The sequence below is a fragment of the Parasteatoda tepidariorum genome, chromosome 3 (assembly GCF_043381705.1).
Source record: "Parasteatoda tepidariorum isolate YZ-2023 chromosome 3, CAS_Ptep_4.0, whole genome shotgun sequence".
Lineage (NCBI taxonomy): Eukaryota > Metazoa > Arthropoda > Arachnida > Araneae > Theridiidae > Parasteatoda > Parasteatoda tepidariorum.
The window spans coordinates 14645817-14666609 of record NC_092206.1 but is presented as its reverse complement, the minus strand read 5'-3'; the positions used below and the strand labels follow the sequence as shown (position 1 = coordinate 14666609).

General features: G+C 30.4%; 1 protein-coding gene across 2 annotated transcripts in view; it reads right to left on the bottom strand.

Annotated features, from left to right (window-relative positions):
- The window catches only part of LOC107440852 (adenosine receptor A3-like), a 273931-nt gene that overhangs the window by 194021 nt on the left and 59117 nt on the right, over window positions 1-20793 (bottom strand). The window contains exon 1 of one of the 2 annotated variants that reach the window (XM_016053919.4): window positions 14166-14433. The exons of the other annotated variant lie outside the window; for it this stretch is intronic. The gene's annotated coding sequence lies outside the window, so the exon portion shown is untranslated. Of the gene's footprint in view, window positions 1-14165; window positions 14434-20793 lie in introns of those variants that run through there. 2 annotated transcript variants of the gene reach the window in all.

Genomic DNA, 20793 nt, shown 5'->3' with positions numbered 1-20793 from the left:
AGATTTTATTTTGAGCTTAAAAATAATTTGTATTTTTGATGACCGAAATTACAAACGACTAAATACATATCAATTTTAAAATGTTTGAACTTGAGTTGCATCTAATATTTTTATTCATTTACAGATATTTAAGTACTTATTCATAAATTCTGGTTTTTCATTACAAATCGTTTTTTTTTTTTAACTTTCACTTTGGTTTCGGATATTTAAACTTAAATTACTAGACTTAAATAGAAATGGTACGAATGAACTAAATTGAAAAAATTCAGTCCTTTGAGGAAAACTCTAAAATGTTTTTGCTATTTTCGATAAAAAGGGTCATGAAAGATATATTAAACCAATCTTTTAACAGAAAAAAATAATCCATTTCAAAACATATTTTCGAACATTTTTTTTCTTCAATTTTTAAGTACTGCAAGAATAAATCAAAATGCATTACACGCAAAGTGAAGTAATAAATGCTGTATCCAAGGCAAGAAATTTCAAGTCTCATTGCTTTTTATCCCAAAAGGAAATTAAATTCTTTTTCCTTCGTAGGCAAGTATCGTACTTTTTTTCGTTACGAATGGATTCTTGTTTAAAAGTTAATAAAAAAATCAATGTACGTTTTATATTCATGGGAAAATATCATGAATTATTGTTGCTGATTTTTTTCTTTCCTTACGCATTTAGAATATCGCCAAAAGTTGAAAGTACAAAATATAAAATTGTCATGAATGCCAAATATGCTCTTCTCTCTGTAATCGGATTTCAGTTTTTTAGTAGTTTCATTTTGATTTTACGTTTTACTATCTTAAATCTTTGTGAGTGCTATACCAATGTTTGGATATTCGTAAGAAATCCGAGTAATTCCTTGAAACGTTATCTTTTGGAATTTCGAATGATCATAAATCTTTACGATATTGAGATCAGCAATGCTACATGTTTTGCTTTTTTTCGTAATAATGACAAATTTTATTGGTATTCTTTTTATGAAGTGTGGTTGTTTATGTAAATATTTTTGAAGATCATAAAATAAATTAAAATTGATGGCATGATGACAGTATTATAAGGTTGATAGGATATCTCTTTATATAGAATTTTGTGTAGTTCAGTTGCTCTTGCACTAAGTTTCATTTTGGTTGAGGATTTACTAAATACAGGGAGAAAAACATGGTGATAAAATTATCGTATTGTTTAGTCATGGCATTTTTAATTAAAAAAAATCATTATTCTGGCTTATTAAACCAAAGTATATGGTATTTAAACCATTTATTTGAGTTTATGTTAACTGTTTACTGAAAATTCTAGTTTTCCAAATTATTGTTCTTATTGTAACACATTTAGTAATAAATACAAACTGAAAAATATATTTAACCGAACGAAAAGTTTTTACGCCGCTTTCCAAGCTATCATAATAAAATCATCAAATTTTATAACACAATATAAAACAGTGTTTTATTGTTAATTTTATCAAAATAAATGCTAAGGCGTTTCGATAAATAAAAAAATTACCGAGCATTTAAGAGTTCCCATAAAGCCAGAAACACGGTTAATTTTACCATATTCTGGCAGGTTTGACCATACTTTTTTTTTCAGTGTGCTATAAAATATAGCAATAAAATAATCAATAAAATAAGATGTTTTTAGTATCAAAACTAGACCAAAAGTACTTTGTAATGAGATATTTATGTCTAAAAATCATTAATACACTGGATTGTAAATATAGAGGGGAAAAAACATATTTGCAAGGTAAAAACATTTGTAATAAAAACGAGAATTCATTCTGATTATAAGCAATAGAATTTATAGTACATAAAATAGTTATTTGATGATTATTCCGATCTTAATAATAATGATTTATTGGAAATGTTTGTTTTTAAAATACATTGAAACCTCCAGAAAAGACCACCTCTATGATGCGACCACCTCCACTTTACAGCCATTTTAGGGAGGCACGGAACTTTTTCCATAGATTATATTGAAGAAAATCTTTAGGAGAGACCATTAAAACCTCCTAAAGTGACCGGGCAAAACCTCAACACCAAATGCGAAAAAGGTCAAATAAGGAAACACGACAAAATAACGAAACAAAAATTATTAATGAAACAAATAAGTTGATGTGTTCAAAATATTTGTGTGAGACTTTTATTTTAAGAATTTGTTTACGATCTCTGAAAGAGATATACAACCTCCAACTTCAAAGTGAAGTAAAGACAACGCTATTAATGATTTATTTTTAGAGTTAAAAGTTAAAACAAACATAAAGTCATTTCAGAGAAGAAGAAAAAAAGTTATTTAAGAAAAAAACTAAGCATCTCAAACAAGCAAACCTCCTTTAAAGCTAACTAATTTATATGACATAAAATTAAATGAAAGATTAAACGAAAAACATAATTGTTTATTTAGTTAAAAAAGACACTTCATAAATTTGTTTTCATACAGAATTATATCAGTAAGGATCATTTCTATTGACGCTAAATTATATTTATCGATCTTGTTTTCATGACGCCAACGTAAGAGGCATTTCTGCACCATGAAAATGACACTGACTAAAATTAAAATCATTTGCGAAAAATCATATACCTTCGGTAATATTTTGAAGTCAATGCAGGCAACCCCTCAAAACGACCAACCTCCATTACCGGCCATTTTACTGAAGAACATGGTAACTCCAGAGTAGTAAGTTTTTCTCGCTGCAGTTTTTTTTTGCCCACAATTTAGTAAAAATACAACACTAAAATGCAAATTTTTAAAAAATGGTTTCTACGCCAAGCTTTAAAAATCACGATAATTTTACTACCTATTTGGCAACTTCTGATGAGCTCTGATGGCAATTCCTTCTACTAAATGGAATGGTATAATCTATTTATTATGCTTTCTAGTACGGTTCATTTAAAATGATGATAACTGTATTTGTAATAGTTAGATAAAATTATTTTCAGTTACGTCAACTATAATTTCTATTTTCTGAAGTTTAAATTTGAGATAGCAAAATGAAACTTACAGCTGACAGGGAAATAGCACCAAGTGTAAAATAAAATCTTGATATCAAACAATTTTTAATCTTATAGCACTAACATGTTATTTATTTTTTAGGCCACTTGAATGGTATCTGACCCACACACTCCTTGTCACCAAAAAAAAAGCATTATAATCAGAAAATTGCAAACACGAAGAAGAAGCATGCGTCATGGTTCCAAGTTGCTCAACGCGAACGCCCATACTTCTTTCTTTCAGGAAGTCGCCGGTTCGAACCTGGTAGTTGCCATAATTTTTCTAAGGGAATTTTTTGCTTAATATATCTCTAGTCCTTGTACATCTTCTTATAAACTTTTTTTCTTCCATTTTTTTTCATTACTTTTAAATTTATATAAGTTTATTAAATATATTTTTCATTTAATTTTTTTCATATTTTTTTCTTCTTTTTAAGCAGACAACATTTTAATTAATGATTATGACTATCTGCTGTCTGGTGACACCTGTATGAATTCATGACATCCCTATATTCCTTGCTAGAACAATTTAGCTATAACCCATTTGAAATGAATAAATATTTTTGAACTGAATTTCGAAAATCATCTGGGTGATCTACATAATTCGAATTTCTTATAAGCATCATTATGTTTCTGAATATTTCTGATGAAAATAATGTAAACGGAAATAAAAAATAATTTTAACAAAATATTCATTTTCCGCTATTTATTACTCCTTTATTCATGTATAATTTAGTTCTGGATTCTGAAACATGATATTTTTGAAAGCTCAAACAAGACTTAAAATTATTTTAACAAAAACGACGAATTTTCGTTTTCAGACAATTTTCAACAGTTTATAATATATTTTTAAAACCCTTTTTAATAAGAACTAGTAAAATGTGGTTATTGATGAGTTTAACTAATTTATTTATGAATAATTTAGTTTTAGATTGTCAAGCAGGATATTAGCGAAAGCTCAAACAAGTACAAAAGCAATTTCAGTTAAAATGGCCAATTTATTTTTCGAATAATTTTCGCCAGTTTATTTTACCGTTTTTTATAAGAACTAATAAAAGGCTGGCATTGATCAGTTTTACCCATTTATTTATATATACCAGAGGTGGCCAACCTGCGACTAGAGAGCCTCATGTGGCTCTTTGATGAATTATTTGCGTATATTGTACGATAAATGTACCATAGTTCCCTTTCAATTTTTGTGATATTATATTTTAAAAAGCTATTATTGCTCCGTATGTATTTCAAAATGTCTTTTAAATTACTGAGAACAAATATGAAAGACTAAGTGCAACGTTGTTCAATTCATGGTGAGTTTTTCATTTCCAATATAATTATGACAGAAAAAGCATCTGGAGAATTAGAATTAATAGAGATGCAAGAAGATCAAGCTTTACAATTAAAATACAAGTCGACGTCGATTACTGAATTTTGGAAATTTGAACCAGAATAGAAGTATCCTGAATTAAAAAAAGGCTGATTGTAGAATTTTTTCAATATTCTGAACAACGTACTTATGTGAATCATTTTATTCCACTTTGAAATTCGTGAAATCCAAAATCCGATTAGTATTAACTAACTAGCATCTGAAAGAATTACTGAGAAGTGCTGTCACCAATTATTCACCAAATTTTAAAGAAATATCAAGTAAAATAAATATGTTTAATTTTTAATATTTAAATTCAATACACATATTTTGTACTTTTGCTTATATGTTCTCAATAAATATAATTCATGTAAAAAAAAATTTTAAGACCTTTTTAGTATACCTTTTGAATACGTATTTAATTGCGGCTCGCGGAAAATTTTCAATTTTGAAAAATGGCTCGACTATCAAGGAGCTTGGCCACCCCTGATATATACCATCAGTTCTGTTTTGTCAAGTATGATATTATCGAAAGCTTAAACAAGTCTTAAAACAATTTTAATTTAAAGAACCAATTTAAACTAGGAATAATATAGGATAATAAGTTCCAGATAGTCAGGCAGGATATTAACGAAAGCTCAAACAAGTCTAAAAACAGTTTTAATTAAAATAACCAATTTATTTTTCGAATTATTTTCGCCAGTTTATTGTACCCTTTTTAATAAGAACCAATAAAAGGCAGGCATTGATAAGTTTAACCTATTTATTCATATATACTATTATTTCTGTTTTGTCAAGTATGATGTTATCGAAAGCTCAAACAAGTCTTAAAACAATTTTAATTTAAACAACCAATTTAAACTAGGAATAATATAGGATNTCAGGCGTCGAAATATCTCTGGCAGACGTCAGAGAAATGAATGGCGGAATTCTAAACGGGAAAGCATTTCTTATTGAGATATATTCTCTGCTACAGCTCCAAATTTCTCAGCTACATGAAGAAAAGATAATCAAATTGTGAAGGGGGCAGAGAAGTGTATAAATTTCATTAAGTAATTGATTTCAATATCTGGCATTTTTATTTTAAAATTTAAATTTGTTAAAATGTTTTTATAAGATTGCGAAGCAATATGCAATGGAACTGCGAAGCAGTTCTGGGGGTTGGCGAGCGTAGCGAGCAGGAGGCGGAGCCCCCTAGTACGTATTTAATTGCGGCTCGCGGAAAATTTTAAATTTTGAAAAATGGCTCGACTATCAAGGAGCTTGGCCACCCCTGATATATACCATCAGTTCTGTTTTGTCAAGTACGATAATATCGAAAGTTTAAACAAGTCTTAAAACAATTTTAATTTAAACAACCAATTTAAACTAGGAATAATGTAGGATAATAAGTTCCAGATAGTCAGGCAGGATTCTAACAAAAGCTCGAACAAGTCTAAAAACAGTTTTAATTAAAATAACCAATTTATTTTTTGAATCATTTTCGCCAGTTTATTGTACCCTTTTTAATAAGAACCAATAAAAGGCAGGCATTGATAAGTTTAACCTATTTATTCATATATACTATTAGTTCTGTTTTATCAAGTATGATGTTATCGAAAGCTCAAACAAGTCTTAAAACAGTTTTAATTTAAATAACCAATTTAAACTAGGAAAAATTTAACTGAAACTTCCCTCTATCTCAAATTAAAACAGAAAACTATGCACTTACTCAGCCTATCTACCATCGTAGACTCTATGTTATAAATGATGCATGGTACAAAAGTGTCTCTAAAAGCTATCTCGCCAAGAAAAATAACACCTCATTAAATTGGTTCACTGGGAAAATGATCAGACCCGCTCCACTTATAAAAGCTCTTTTAATGCAGTTATATTTCAAACTCCCAACATCCGCTAAAAAAAAGTATAAACATTAAGCCAAGTACCTGAAAAGTACTTTCATGTTGGCGAAAACTTTTACTCCTTTTTTGGTCTTATTTGGAATTTATATCTTTGAATAACTGTTTATGAACTTTTCATTAAAAATGCGAGTGGGCAGATTTATAATGCGTTTAATTTTTCGAAGAAAAATGTTTCGTCATTTCGAAAATGACTTCTGAGTAAATTAAGTTTGCTTAAAAAACATATTTTATTTGTAGAAATGAAAATACTTTTTTTAAAATTCGTGACTTAAAAAAATTACAGCTATATCTCCATTATTACTTTTATCTACATAAATTTCATTATTAAAGTATATTATGCTGATATTTTGCTCTTGACTTGAAAAAGAAATAGTAAGTTTAAACTATTTAAACAGTTTAGATTGTTTAATAAAAATCACTGCGGGAATTGTCATGAGAAAATCTCTTTTCTTTCAAAAAAATTTTTATGAGCGCATTATAAATAGAAACATTCAATATGTTTCGTCTTTAAGGGGAGTCAGTGGAACATATATCAATAATGCTAAAACTGACCTTTTTTGACATTTCATTAGAAATTACTTATGATATCGTTTTGAAATTTTGTAGACATATATGAGACTATATCAGTTGTATGTTGTGATAATACTTTAGAGTTACTGTATTAGCTATGAAAAATGTTTGCTTAAATATAATTAAATTTTTAAAAAAAATTAAACGCTCTTAGGTCATAATTTTCTTTAAAAAATTCTGCCGAAGATATGTATTGCCAGTTATCACAGTGTAGGCATGTATACGTAAATATTCTGTTAAATAAAACAGCAGCTATATCTTGTTCAGATGCTGAAAAAAGGTCTATCGTAAAAGTCAGTTTTAGCATTATTGATATTTGCACTACCGACACCACTTAAAATGTATTTTTAGATTCATGCTAAAATAGAAGTAAAAAAAAGTATACAAAATAAGAATCACAAATAAATATTCATGCGAGAGGAACAAAAATATTATCGGAATCTGATAAATCACTATTGAGAAAACCGGTACTAAGAACACCAGAACCTGCTTGATTTCTAAATGAAATAAATGTGAGTTGTAATTAGATAATGAGAAACGCCTTATCCTATCGGAAGAAAGCAAATTACTTTCAATGATTTTAATGCCGTCTTTCTCAGGAGTGTTGCGACAGATTTGGTAGAGATTTTGTTTCCTTTTCGCTTTCGATTACACGGTATAAGTGTTGATTGCACGGTATAAGTGTTGATTTCACGGTATAAGTGTTGATTGCACGATATAAGTGTTGATTGCACGGTATAAGTGTTGATTGCACTGTATAAGTGTTGATTTCACGGTATAAGTGTTGATTGTACGGTATAAGTGTTGATTGCACGGTATAAGTGTTGATTGCACGGTATAAGAGTTGATTGCACGGTATAAGTGTTGATTGCACGGTACGAATATTTGAATATTCGACTTCAAATATTCGTGCCGTGCTGATTTCGTTCTTAACAAGGATTCTAAATATGTACAATAAGAATGGTCATTGCAGATTATCCTGTATAACTTTATTTTTACAAAAATATACAAGTTTCAATTTTTATGAAAAATTTTATTTTTAGTTTTTGTCTTTTTTTATTTATCGAAAATGTCTCACTCTAATTTTCTCGAAAAGGAAGATAACCTGAAGTAAACTTCAAAAGAAAGGTGTCTCAGGAATGCCATTTGAAAAGTTGTATTTTCTAGTATCTTCTAGGATCTATATAATATACCTTATGTCCTGCGCTATTGCAAAATTTCTAAATATGCAAATTTTATTTTCCAATTTTAAAGTCGTGTCAATTTTCTTTATTCCTGACAGAATAGTATACATAAAATAAGCTTTGCAGTATCTCTCATCTTTTCCTTTTCATATCCTCATAAATAATCTTACAAAATATTTTTACTCTTACTTTTAACCATGCAAGTGGTAAGCCAGTAGTAACTAAATTATGCAAATAACGTACTTATATACCCCTTAATGTGACAATATCCAACTCCATAATTTCCAACAGTTTTGTATTTAATAAAGAAAACAATATTATCTATATTAAATATCACAAATAAATATTTGAATTATTATAATTGTTATAATAGTCGTATAAAGAATTGTTTTGAGACTTGGATCAAAGAACGTCAAATCAAAGTGAGTGATAAAAATCATTCTTATTAACCCTTTGTCGCAAATGTCGCGATGTCCTTTTTATATATTTTTCTGGCTCTTTTATTCCAAGCGAAATTATATTTTGGTATTTTTTAATTAAAAACAGCATATTAGTTACTGACAAAGGTCTGTTATAATTTCGATACCATATTTGTACTAAAATATTAAATTCTGAAGAAATAGTTTTAAAAAAATGTAAAAGAATATGTATACTAATGTTTCAAGCATTGCCATAAATTATAAAAGTGCTAAATATAATATTTTTCACTCAATTTATCCTAAATTAATATAAAATATTGGAAAAAGAATGAAAATTATGTTTAATAAAAAATTCTGAGTCGAAGGGTTAAGGATAATGATCCAAAACCTGATCATTAAGGGTCATAAATCTCAAACCTGTTTATCAAGGAGGATAACAGGAAACCTTCTTATTTAGGAAAACAATTTAAAACCTGCTTATTAAGGATAATAACCTAAAACCTGCCTATTAAGGATGATAACCTAAAGTCTGTTTCTTAAGAATGAAATATAATATTTAAATAAAATAATATTTAATAAAATGAATTATATTTAATTTAATGCAAAATATAATATTTTTCACTTATTTTGGCATAAATTTATACAAATATTAAAAAAGGCATGAAAAATATGTTTAATAAAAAATTCTACGTCAAAGAGTCAAGGATAATAACCAAAAGCCTGATTATTAAGGGTCATAATCTCAAAATTGCTTATCAAGGATGATAACATAAAACCTTCTTATTTAAGAAAATAAAACCTGCTTCTTAAGAATAATAACCTAAAGCCTTCTTCTTAAGAATAATAACCTAAAGCCTGCCTCTTAAGGATGAATCTAAAATTCCTATTCGCTTATCAAAAAGGTCTGGTTTTCTTTACTCAAAACAGTATCAAAGGTGATTGATCAATGTTAAAAAATGGTTTGGAAAATTTTTAACTCAAATTATAATGTGTAACTTCTAATGTCAATATTTTTACAAAATGTAGAAATGTATATTTTATACAGTCACTATGAAACGATCTGTAATGTATAAGTGTAACTTATATTGTGAATAGTCATTGAAATATTATTTTAATTTGATAATGCTTAATAGGAGTTATAAAATACTTTATTTTTAAAAGGCCTTCAAATGCAATTTAAGCAATTATTATAAAAAGAATTAGCTCAACAAATATAAATAATTTTAATAAAGGTTGGCAGGTAGGAACTTAAGTTACGTCGAGCTAGATCTGTAGAATGGGTTATTTGCGATGGTCTGAGAAGCATTCTGGAGAATGATCCGAAGACAGAAATCGCAATTTTTATCCTCTGCAGAAGGGATGACTTCTCTGCTTTGGTAGCCCAACGATCTGCGCGCGAAGTCGAGCACCTTACGGTAGAACAGTTTAACGAATACTGATACCGCGCACCCTCGGTCCCTACGCAGGCTGATCAAAGTGGTCATCCACCTGCTTACTGACAGCAACCAGTCATGCTTCACTTCGTTGTTCTACTGGGAACGGTGTCTTTATGATCAGTCCATTACTGGACAAGTTTTGATCAGAGAATTTTTTTTTAAATAAATTACTATAAAAATAACTACAATAACTCACTATTTAAGATCTCACTAGTAAATGAAATTCCATTGATTACAATAAAACTAAATGAGTTGTTAAATAGGTGCACCATAACTGAATAAGTATTCTTAATAGTTAATGCACACTGCCAGAAATTAATCAGAAAAAAAAATGGAGAAATGAAAATTTATTTAATTATCAATCCAAATGGAATTGAATAAAATGGCAATTAATGGTAATAACGGTAAAATTAATGATACCATGAACCATAAATAAAATTGTATTTAAACTGTTACCTGTGAGAAAAACCGTTCATTAACTGCTTTCACCTTATACTTTTAAGCAACCTGAATTTCATCATACCAACTAAGCCCAACTGATGAAGTCAATTAATTCCCCACAACTGGGTACATATTCTACCCGAGAGGGCTAATCTGTAATCTGACACCACATTATTACCACCATTCCTTTCGCTACATGTAGGAAGGGTATTATTTAATACCCCAATTATTTTAAAAGCCAAAAGTCAAATCCATAGGAAAAAGATCTCCAGAGAAAGTACGCTTCTTTTTGCTATTTTGTAACTTAAAAACTACATCGGTAAGGAGCATATATACGGTATGCTCCTATAATGATATAAAGATAATGTTACAGTACTTGAAAATCTACCCATTACATTACAAACTTTTCATAGAGTATCGTTTTTTATTCGAACATTATGAACCTTGCAAGAATATAAATATTTTCATATATGCTTAAAAATTATTGTATGCGAAAAATTATTTGTAAGTTCATGTTAGTAGATGAAATATTGAATATTTATTAAAATATATAAGATACTCTTACGAATGGCCTTTAAGGCAATTGAAATTGTTGGAAGTTTTTGTCAAAACTTAACTTTCCAGTTGAGGTATTTATTAATTTCATCCATATGAAAGATGATGGGTAAGGAGATAAAATATTCACCCAAGAAAGAAACTCAACCGCGGGGCAGTTTGCGGTCGGTTTACTTCAAAAAGTGTTTATGCAACATATTATTCTTCATTTCAATGGAACTATTCTAGGTTTCCATGGCTGCGGTGTTAGGTTTCCGAAAATATAAATCTCGAAGTTTCATTTTCTTAGGACTTAAATTTACTTTTTTTCGCGGATCTTAAAGTTTTTCTAAGAAATTTATTTCATCTCAAATCAATATAATAGTTTTAAGCGCTTACCTTGGCAAATATAACGTTCCACCAACGAAAAACAGTAATTTGAGGCATTTTAATGATTTCTATATTTACTTAGTGTACATTGAATATGACAAAGAAACTTCTCAGTAGTTTATACCAAAGAAAACTACATTTTAATCAATTAATGAGAGATGGTATAATTTTAAGCTTTATGCTAAATTAATGGAGCGTTCCTTTAATCAGTTGGTTGAGTCGTTTGTCGCACCGCCTTGGGATTGTGAGTCCAATCCAGGCAGCCAACTAAATAACTAGCGTGTATATGCAGTATTTCATTTTAAATCTATCGTGGTCTATCAGGTTCATTTTAAATCTATCGTGGGGGAAAGGGTTTTCATTTGTTGTGGTTAGGAATTTTTGCCGACAGAGTTACAACAAAAACCCCGTTAAAGAGTACGATTTATTTTAATCCCTAGTCAAGGAACCGTGATGGTTCAAGGGGTAGAGCGTTCGCCTTCCAATGAGGTGAACCGGGTTCGAATCCCAGCATCGACTGGTCCATATGAAGTCCGCATCGTTCTTGCCCGACTACAGTGCTGACCTAATATATAATATCGGCAACAGTACTGACTTAAAATACTGGATGGATGGATCATGGGTTTGAGTCCCCTTGCCGTCTGGATAACCATGATAGGGTTTTGTGGTTTTTCTCTCCGTGTAACGCAAATACTGGTTAGTTCCATCAAAGAGTTCTCCACGAAGGCAAAATTTCTTTCAATATTAGATTCAGGAGTTCCCTTATTTTCTCGATTGGGTTCAAAATTACAAGGCTACGGAGTTGACGTTCGTGGTCGTAAACCCAAACAATCGGGTCGGTTGTTCAATGACTGTTATAAATTAAAATAAAGTAAAATAAAATCTCTAGTCAAGTTATAAAACATAAAGCACAAGTTAGAAAAGGACATTAGAAAAATGTATTGTTGCGTAGAGGTACCGGGCTCGAATACCACCTTATCTCTGGATTTATGCTCTTAATGTCATTCTCTATCTTGCTGTTATCTATATTTCGACTCCGCAAGTGCCTGTATATTTATTTGTAAGTATAAATAAATATATATAAATAAATAGGTACTTCCAGAATTGTGAGAGAATTCAAAAACACTACTTGAACGTTTCCATTATAAGAGGTCATGATAGATCCAATGTGTAACAGTTAAGCTACTGATTTAGTTAAGCTTTGTCCAAGCATTCCTATATTTTCAAATACACTCTGCTCTCTGGCTTGGAGGTAGAGAGTTTGAAACCCACCGTAACCCTGGATATAAATCTGAATTATGCGATCTGTTCTTCTACTTGACAAAGACGCACTAGCCGTACTTATGTAATGGAGCACATAAGCCTGCATATATATGTGTACTAATAAGCAAAATATAAAAGCGAATACACATTATGGTTTTTAAAGTTTGGTAAATATTAGCTTACAGCTAACATGGAAATAAAATAAACTAACAAACAAAAAGTCATCGAACTGAACTTTTCGGTAAAAATTATCAAATTTTACCTCTTTTAGTACCAAAGAGAATAGTAATAAAATCATGCTTTATTGTTAATTAACTAAGTCATTACCAATGCACTTTTGTTATAATTACCGAGCTTTTTGGTGTTCCCATAGTTCCAGAATCACGATAAATTTTTCCATATTCTGTTAGTTTTTACCATCCTTTTTTGTCTCAGTGCACTAATTTCTAAAATCAAAATTAGTTTGTATATCAAACATACGCTTAGCACATAAAAAATATTTAGACGAATTCGAACTAGGCTTAACAAAACGAAAGTGGAATAAAATTATAAATTATAAAATCCTTTAATCGGAAATATAAGCGAAAGGTTTGAAGAGAAACATACCCTTACAAAACACTCTTCCCTCCCCTAAGTTAATCACAATAAAATAAACAATTGTTAAAACTAATAACTAAAATCAAAGTTCGATTAGTGATTTAGTTCGTTCCATACAAGTAGAATAGTAAAATGTTTTAATAAAAATACCCTCTCAGAAATAAAACTCTCGTTTTTGTGACGGTTCGTGACAATCCTTAAAAATTAGCTCTATATTTTTGATAACCACTTCGTGAACCATCTTCCAACTAACACCATCTTCTTGTGTAACGTCTTAGTTTAATAAAGCAGTTATTACACATTTTTATAGTATTTAATAAGCCTGTACCCTGCGTAATGGATTGGTACAGTGTTCAGAGCACTCGCCTGTCTAGGAAGCGTTCTTGGTTCGAATACTGATGAAAACTTATCCTTTTTAACTCTTTTTATTTTATGATTAATTTCATAATGCCTTATGTTTTTGACAGAATTCTTATATGCATGCCCTCTAACAAGTGAAGATAGTTATTTCCTTAGCTTGATGAAAAGCTCACCTAGAACATTTCTTTGGAAATAATTCAGTCAAAAAATGAAAAAAATCTCATTTTTACGAAATACTTTGTAAAATATAAAGTTATTTGAGAAGGTTTCTATATTAGTTTCAACAGTCGCTAAGGCTCCAAACAGTTTTTTAAAAAAAAAGAAGAGCGAAATGCGTTATGGTTGCTTGCTCCGGAATGGTTAAAACCATATTCTTTTTGGGCGCAGGTACCAACCCTAAAATCTCACTAATTATTTATCGATATTCTTATATTTTTTTAATGTAATATTAAAAATATATCCTGACATAAAAGGTGATATGCATTTAAAAAATTGCATTATTTCAACTGTTGTCATTATTTCAATTGTGTTCATTATTCAATGGTTGAAACACAAATTGTAATTTGGAACTGAATGTTAATTCGCCCATACTCTTTATATACAATGATAAAACTGCATGTGCTTAAAATGTGAAGTTCATTAAAAAAAAATTTTTTAAATATTGCTGTTTTGAAAGCAGATTTATTAGTTAGATGAAACATGACTAGAACTGTAATAACAAAACTGCATTACCTGGAGATGCGAAGTATTGCCATTCAATTCCCTTTTTATCCAGCTATATAAAAAAAGTCCTGTCAATATTATAACAAACAAATATGACAACAATTCTAAAACGATATGTTATCGTTGACACATTTTTGCGAGGAAGTATCCATTTTGAAAAGAAAAGTTTTGGATGCGCCTGACGCAAAAGTGGCACGTTTATGATAAATGTTGCCTGTGTCATTTATGCATATCTTTCAACCATATTAGGCTTTTAGAATACCTTCAAACAGCGTCCTTCTTCATCACCTGTTCTAACAAAGATATGGAACGCACGACGGAGGAGCGGTTTATTTCTTTAATCGTGTAACCGCTATTATTTTATTGTCTAGATGTTTTGTTTATTAGATGCATTCCAATGGAAGAGCTCAATTAAATCTGATATTAAAATGCTTCTAAATTTTCGTTGTACTTAAGGCTATTGTCCTTATAATGTATAATTCCACTTCTTACTGGAAAAAAAATAATTGTGTTTCAGGTTTCGTCAGTTCTAAAAATATCGTTTGTTAATAATCTGTTATCAAACATATCGTTTGTTAATAATCTGTTATCTAAAATATCTTTTGTTAATAATCTGTTATCTAAAATATCGATTGTTAATAATCTGTTATCTAAAATATCGTTTGTTAATAATCTGTTATCTAATATATAGTTTGACTTTTCTTGTTTTAATCTACAACAATCGAAATTTTTAATAAAAATTTAAATCCTTTGTTAATAATCTGTTATCTAAAATATCGTTTGTTAATAATCTGTTATCTAAAATATCGTTTGATCATAATCTGTTATCTAAAATATCGTTTGACTTTTCTTGTTTTAATCTACAACAATCGAAATTTTTAATAAAAATTAAAATCGTTTGTTTAACATAGTTCGGACATTTTCCTCATTAAGGTCTAATGTAGAATTCAATATTTATATTCTTTAAAATATAATTTTAAAATGATATTTCAGATGCTTTATAACTAATGAATATTGCTGGCCAACATTTTTTTATCTAACCTCTGTTTTAAAATGATTCATTTCATTCAGTGACAAAAGGGTAATTTGTAAATTATAGAATGATTTGAAAAGGTCTATTTTTATTAAAAAAAACACATTTCTTTCAAAAAGAAAACAATTATACATTTTTCGCTTTTATTTTTTTTAAATATAAAAAGTTTTGATAAGAATGGATGGTAAAGTTAAATATATATATACAGAAAAAGCTTTCGCAGATACAAAAATTTTTTAATTATTTACTTCGTCTGTATTACGTGTATTTAACAGCGTCCTTGTGACACTTCAAACATTTCTAAATGAAAGAGTATTCACTGTTAAAGATTAAAACATGATGTCAGTTACGCAGAATCAGACATTTATTAAATGGATCAAGAAAACATCATCCGGTCACTATCGATTCATCGCCTACCCGACGATTAGACCACGCGAGCGCACCGCGTAGGCATGTGTCAGGGTCTGTATCACTTTACACGACCCTGACACATATATAGTACTCGTAAGAAGTTATAAAAAGTTTTGGTAATACTAGTAAGACATTTTGGTAAAATTTGATTTTGGATTTCAAATTACGAATTAGCAATAGGTCTCAAATTTATACATGTTAAAGCCGATTTAACGTGCTTTATATTGGAAATATTAACTTTGTAAAGATTTAGCATATGACATCTTTGAATTACAGTTTCTTTTTTTAAAAAAATAGAGCTTCTTAAACTACTTCTATAATACAAATTAGAGAAGTATGAGGGTTATGTTTAATGTGACTGCTAATTTTAACATATTTTTCTCAAGATAGAAAAGAAGAATTCAACGACTTTTTCTTCTCCTTAACATTAAATTAAAACAGTTTAAAATTGTAAACTTATGAAAAAAAAATAATAGCATGATTAAATGTATTATTTTTAATGCATTGGTTTTACGTTTAGATTGTATAATCATATTTTGATTTCTAAACTTTTCTTCATTAAGCTAATTATTAAATAACTAATATGGTTTTATTAATATCTTTTGCAATTTTTTTAATAGTGTATCCTTGTATTAGGGTAGATAATTCTAGTGTTTAAGTAGCAGTATAGTTATTTTTATTTGTTATTTTTCTAAATAATTTTTTTCATGGAATTAAAACTGAACTATAGAGTTATGGCCAATGTTGCTTCTAAAGGTATCCACAAGTTTTTTTTAAAAAATCTTTTTCACAAATACATTTGAAGACTATTGTTGAAAAAAATGCTGTTTAATATCCGTGTAAAACAAAATTGAGTTTCACACATTGGTAAATGTGCGTAACATGGAGTTAGGATCTAACCGTGAACATGTAAGCTTGTCACGCCAAAAATAACTTTCGGCGAGATATATTTTCCAACTGGTAAAATCACGCCATTCGAAAAATCTCACTGAATGAGTTTTGTTAGTAAATGGTTTTGAAAATGCACGCAAGTATAACATCGGATAAAGTATTAAACGCTTACCTGAAAAAAATGAATTACTAGTGGATATTGTAAAATAAATGAACAAAACCTATTATAAAATGCAGAATAATTTTTTTTAATTAAAGTGTGGTTTATTTTACGAAGCGAATAGCTTAGAAAGAACATTTTACTGAATTATTGAATTACAAGTAAAAAAATATTTTACTGTTCAAATTCGTAATTTTCTCATACGAATTTAAATAAACAAATTAGTCGCAAGCTTCCTATATAAATAATTCGCTTGAGAGTTTGCCTTCTTATGATTATGTAATATTAGAAGTTATTATTTGCATGTAATTTTCTTAATCTAGCATTAATTACTTGAAAATATTATTATAATTTTTTTTAAATTTTATCTCAATTCCGAGTGGTTTGTAATTTGTGCAGTATCATAAGTTTTTCCGTATTACTTAAGGCTGTTTTTCGAATTATATGAAATGATGCTTTTTGGAGAAGTATAATATGCTACTTTCATAACTACTATGAGTTTTCAACAGTTACTCACGACTGTTAGGTCAATTTATACCATCATAAGCCAGATCCCTCTAGACTAATTCCAAAATTGGCGAAAAAAGTCAATTTGGGGAAACGCCACAGTTTTGTGAAAATGAAAAGCGTTTGTGGTCTATTTTTTCAATATTTAAAAACTTATTCCAATGCTGCATTATGTAGCCTCATAGAAATTTGCAAAAACTGATTGTAGGGCAGGGACTTTGAAAACTATTTTTTTGTTGGAAAAATGCCGTCAAATTGGTGATTTTTAAAAAAAGTTTAATAACTTTTGAAATATCTATATATATGTATTTCTCGTACACGGCGACAAAAAAAAGCCTCAATCCAACTCCCCAAATGGCAACGCTAGAAAATCGACCAATGACTGCCGCTGAAAATGCCTCATGCCAAATCTAGCTGAGGTGGCTCAACATATAGCACTCTTAAAAGCGTGAACTGAAATAACCAGAGAGAGCATTCTCACCAAATGTGATCTCTTCCGAAATTCACCCTATCAGCTGCTGCAATTTCATACTATTAAGCTAGGCAGAAGTGAGTAGTCTTTGTCGATAGATCTCTATTTCAGTGTTTTGCCGAAAGCACTTTTTTTCACGAATTTATATATTACGAATTTATTATTTACTAGTTTGATTTATTTGTCCGTTCTAAAGCTCAGATAATTCTTCACTGCAGGATGAACCATACAGTTTAAAATTATTGCTCTGCTTCGACTGTAAGGTATTTAGTCTGTGTTTTTTTTAAAACTTTTCTTGGCAACAGATATTCGAAAAATCATGCTAAAGATTGTAGAAGAATGATTTCCTGTTAAAAGTTGTAGAAGAATGATTTCATTTCCGTAAAAGCAATAAGTCATTTCTGTTTCTACAGCTGTTTAAAGTTACTTTCTCGGCTTTAATGCTTCATGTAAATATTAAAAACTTTAGTAATGTTATTTCGTTATCATTGAATCAATAAAAAGGTGAAGTTCAAGTTAAATGCTTGTTTAATAACAATATTTCATGAAATATTATTAGATTTTTGAAGTTAAGAAAAATGACAAAAGGTAGATTAAAAATAGATTATCATGTATATATTGGGTTATTCGAAAGCTATTTTCGTTCTTTCCTAGCAAAGGACTCAATTTTACTTATTTTTCTTTGTCAACCTCACACTTGAGTTGCATAATTATTATATATTTTGACTGCCCCTGATATAGCAAGGCTTTCTTGAGAAAAGTTAGATTGATTCTTCATAGTAGGCCTTGGTTGGTGCTCTTTCAAATATGGGAAGAGACTAGCAGAAATTTTGGCGTATTTTACTTTTTTTATAATCGAAAAGGTAAAAAAAAAAAAAAAAACAGTTCAAACAAGAAACAAAATCATCCGGTGTCGATGGAGAAGATATATTGGCAATACGACTATGCGAAAACTAGTTCACAAAATTTCGACTAAGATGCACGAAGATACAATTTAAGCAGATGAAGACACAGTAAAATTATTAATTAATGCAACCCAGAACCGTGATGGTTCAGTGGATGGAGCGTTTTTTTCCCCCCAAATGGCAGGCACTGAACTTTATTCAGTGCCTCCCATTTGGGGGAACGCTGTGTCCCCCAAACACGAACGTGTGAGAAGATACTCATTTCACGTTACCCAGTGGGCACCTGTGAACCCAGAGTCACGGACGCGAGCAACATTACCCACGCCACACTGCCACAAACCCGTTCATAGGGTGGGCCACATTCACACATCACGCACAACAGAGGACAACACATAGAGAGAAACATCCATGCCCAGAGCGGGATTCGAACCCGCAACCATTGGCTTCGCAGTCAGGCGCGCTAACCGCTCGGCCACCTGGCCGGCGTGGATAGAGCGTTCGCCTTCCAATAAGGTGAACCGGATTCAAATCCCAGTGATGATTGGTCAATACGAATTTCGCATCCGGCTTGCACCGAGCATAGTGTCGGCTTAAAATATCCTCAGTGGTAAACGGATCAGTTATGGAACGGATCAGAAGGGTAAACGGATGTCTTCTGGATTGGGTTCAAAATTGCAAGGCTACGGAGTTGAACATTAGTAGTCGTAAACCCCCCCCCCCCCAAAAAAGGGTTGACTGTTTGACGACGGTTATAAATTAAAATTTAATGTGAACCAGCGAGTAACAACTTGTGAGATCGTTACGACATTAAATCTATCGAATTTGAGCGTTCATGATCATTTGAAAAGAAACGTAGTTATGCAAATCTTCACTGTAGCATATCTACCACTACAAAATTACAACTACAATTCACTAGTATATAAGACATACTAACTCGATTCTATGATGGAGTACCTTTTCGTAATTGCAGGTTGACATTGTCGATAACTCCTCTCCCCACATTGGTAACCTTCGGACGTGATGTGAGCACGCCTACCTTGGCAGTAACGTCCACTTCGATCTGAACACGCCTACTTCGATGGACACATTGAACAGCTGACTTGCTACTTGTGATTGCATTATTCACCTCCTCGCACTGTTGCTACTCAGTCTCGTATTGATCCCACTCAACGTTAGCTTGCATACACTCGACTGCTAATGGCAACACAGTTAGCAACCGTGAATTTAATACAGCTCTCACAATCAGCACTCAAAAGTACGGTAATCTTAATACAGCTCTCCCGGCTTATCATTAAAAACAGCAATGAATCAACTAGTGGTATCCGTTCATCGAATTCTATCATAGATATAATTCTGGTGGGGGAGTACTGTAGCGTATCTACTACTACAAAATTACAACTACAATTCACTATTATATAAGGCATGTTAACTCGACTTTATGATGGGGTACCTTTTCATAGATGAAGGTTGACATTGTCGATAACAACTCTCCCCATACGTTAAGNATGGTTTCAACTGCTCTGTACAATCTTATATTAGCAACTGGCGCCATATACAGTCCTTGCCGCCAGTCTTCAGTACCTCCCATAGCTACTAGGGAGGGGTGCCCATATTTACACCTGTGCCCATTTTTACACCTTCTCCTCTAATGTTATTTCGTTATCATTGAATCAATAAAAAGGTGAAGGTCAAGTTAAATGCTTGTTTAATAACAATATTTTACGAAATATTATTAGATTTTTGAAGTTAAGAAAAATGACAAAAGGTAGATTAAAAATAGATTATCATGTATACATTGGGTTATTCGACAACTATTTTCGTTCTTTCCTAATAAAGGACTTAATTTTACTTATTTTTCTTAGTCAACCTCACACTTGAGTTTATAATATTATATATGATAATTATTATATATGATAATTATTATATATGATAGCTGATATAGCAAGACTTGCTTCGGAAAAACTAGATTGATTCTACACAGCAGGGTTTGGTTGGTGCTCTTTCAAATATGGGAAGAGAACACCAAAAATTTTGGCATATTTTACTTTCTTATAATCAAAAAGATAAAAAAAAACAGTTCAAACAAGAAAAAAAATCATCCGGTATCGATGGAGAAGATATATTGGCAATACGACTATGCGAAAACTAGTTCACAAAATTTCGACTAAGATGCACGAAGATGCAATACACCAATTTAAGCAGATGAAGACGCAATAAAATCATTAATTAATGCAAACCAGAGCCGTGTCGCCTTCCAA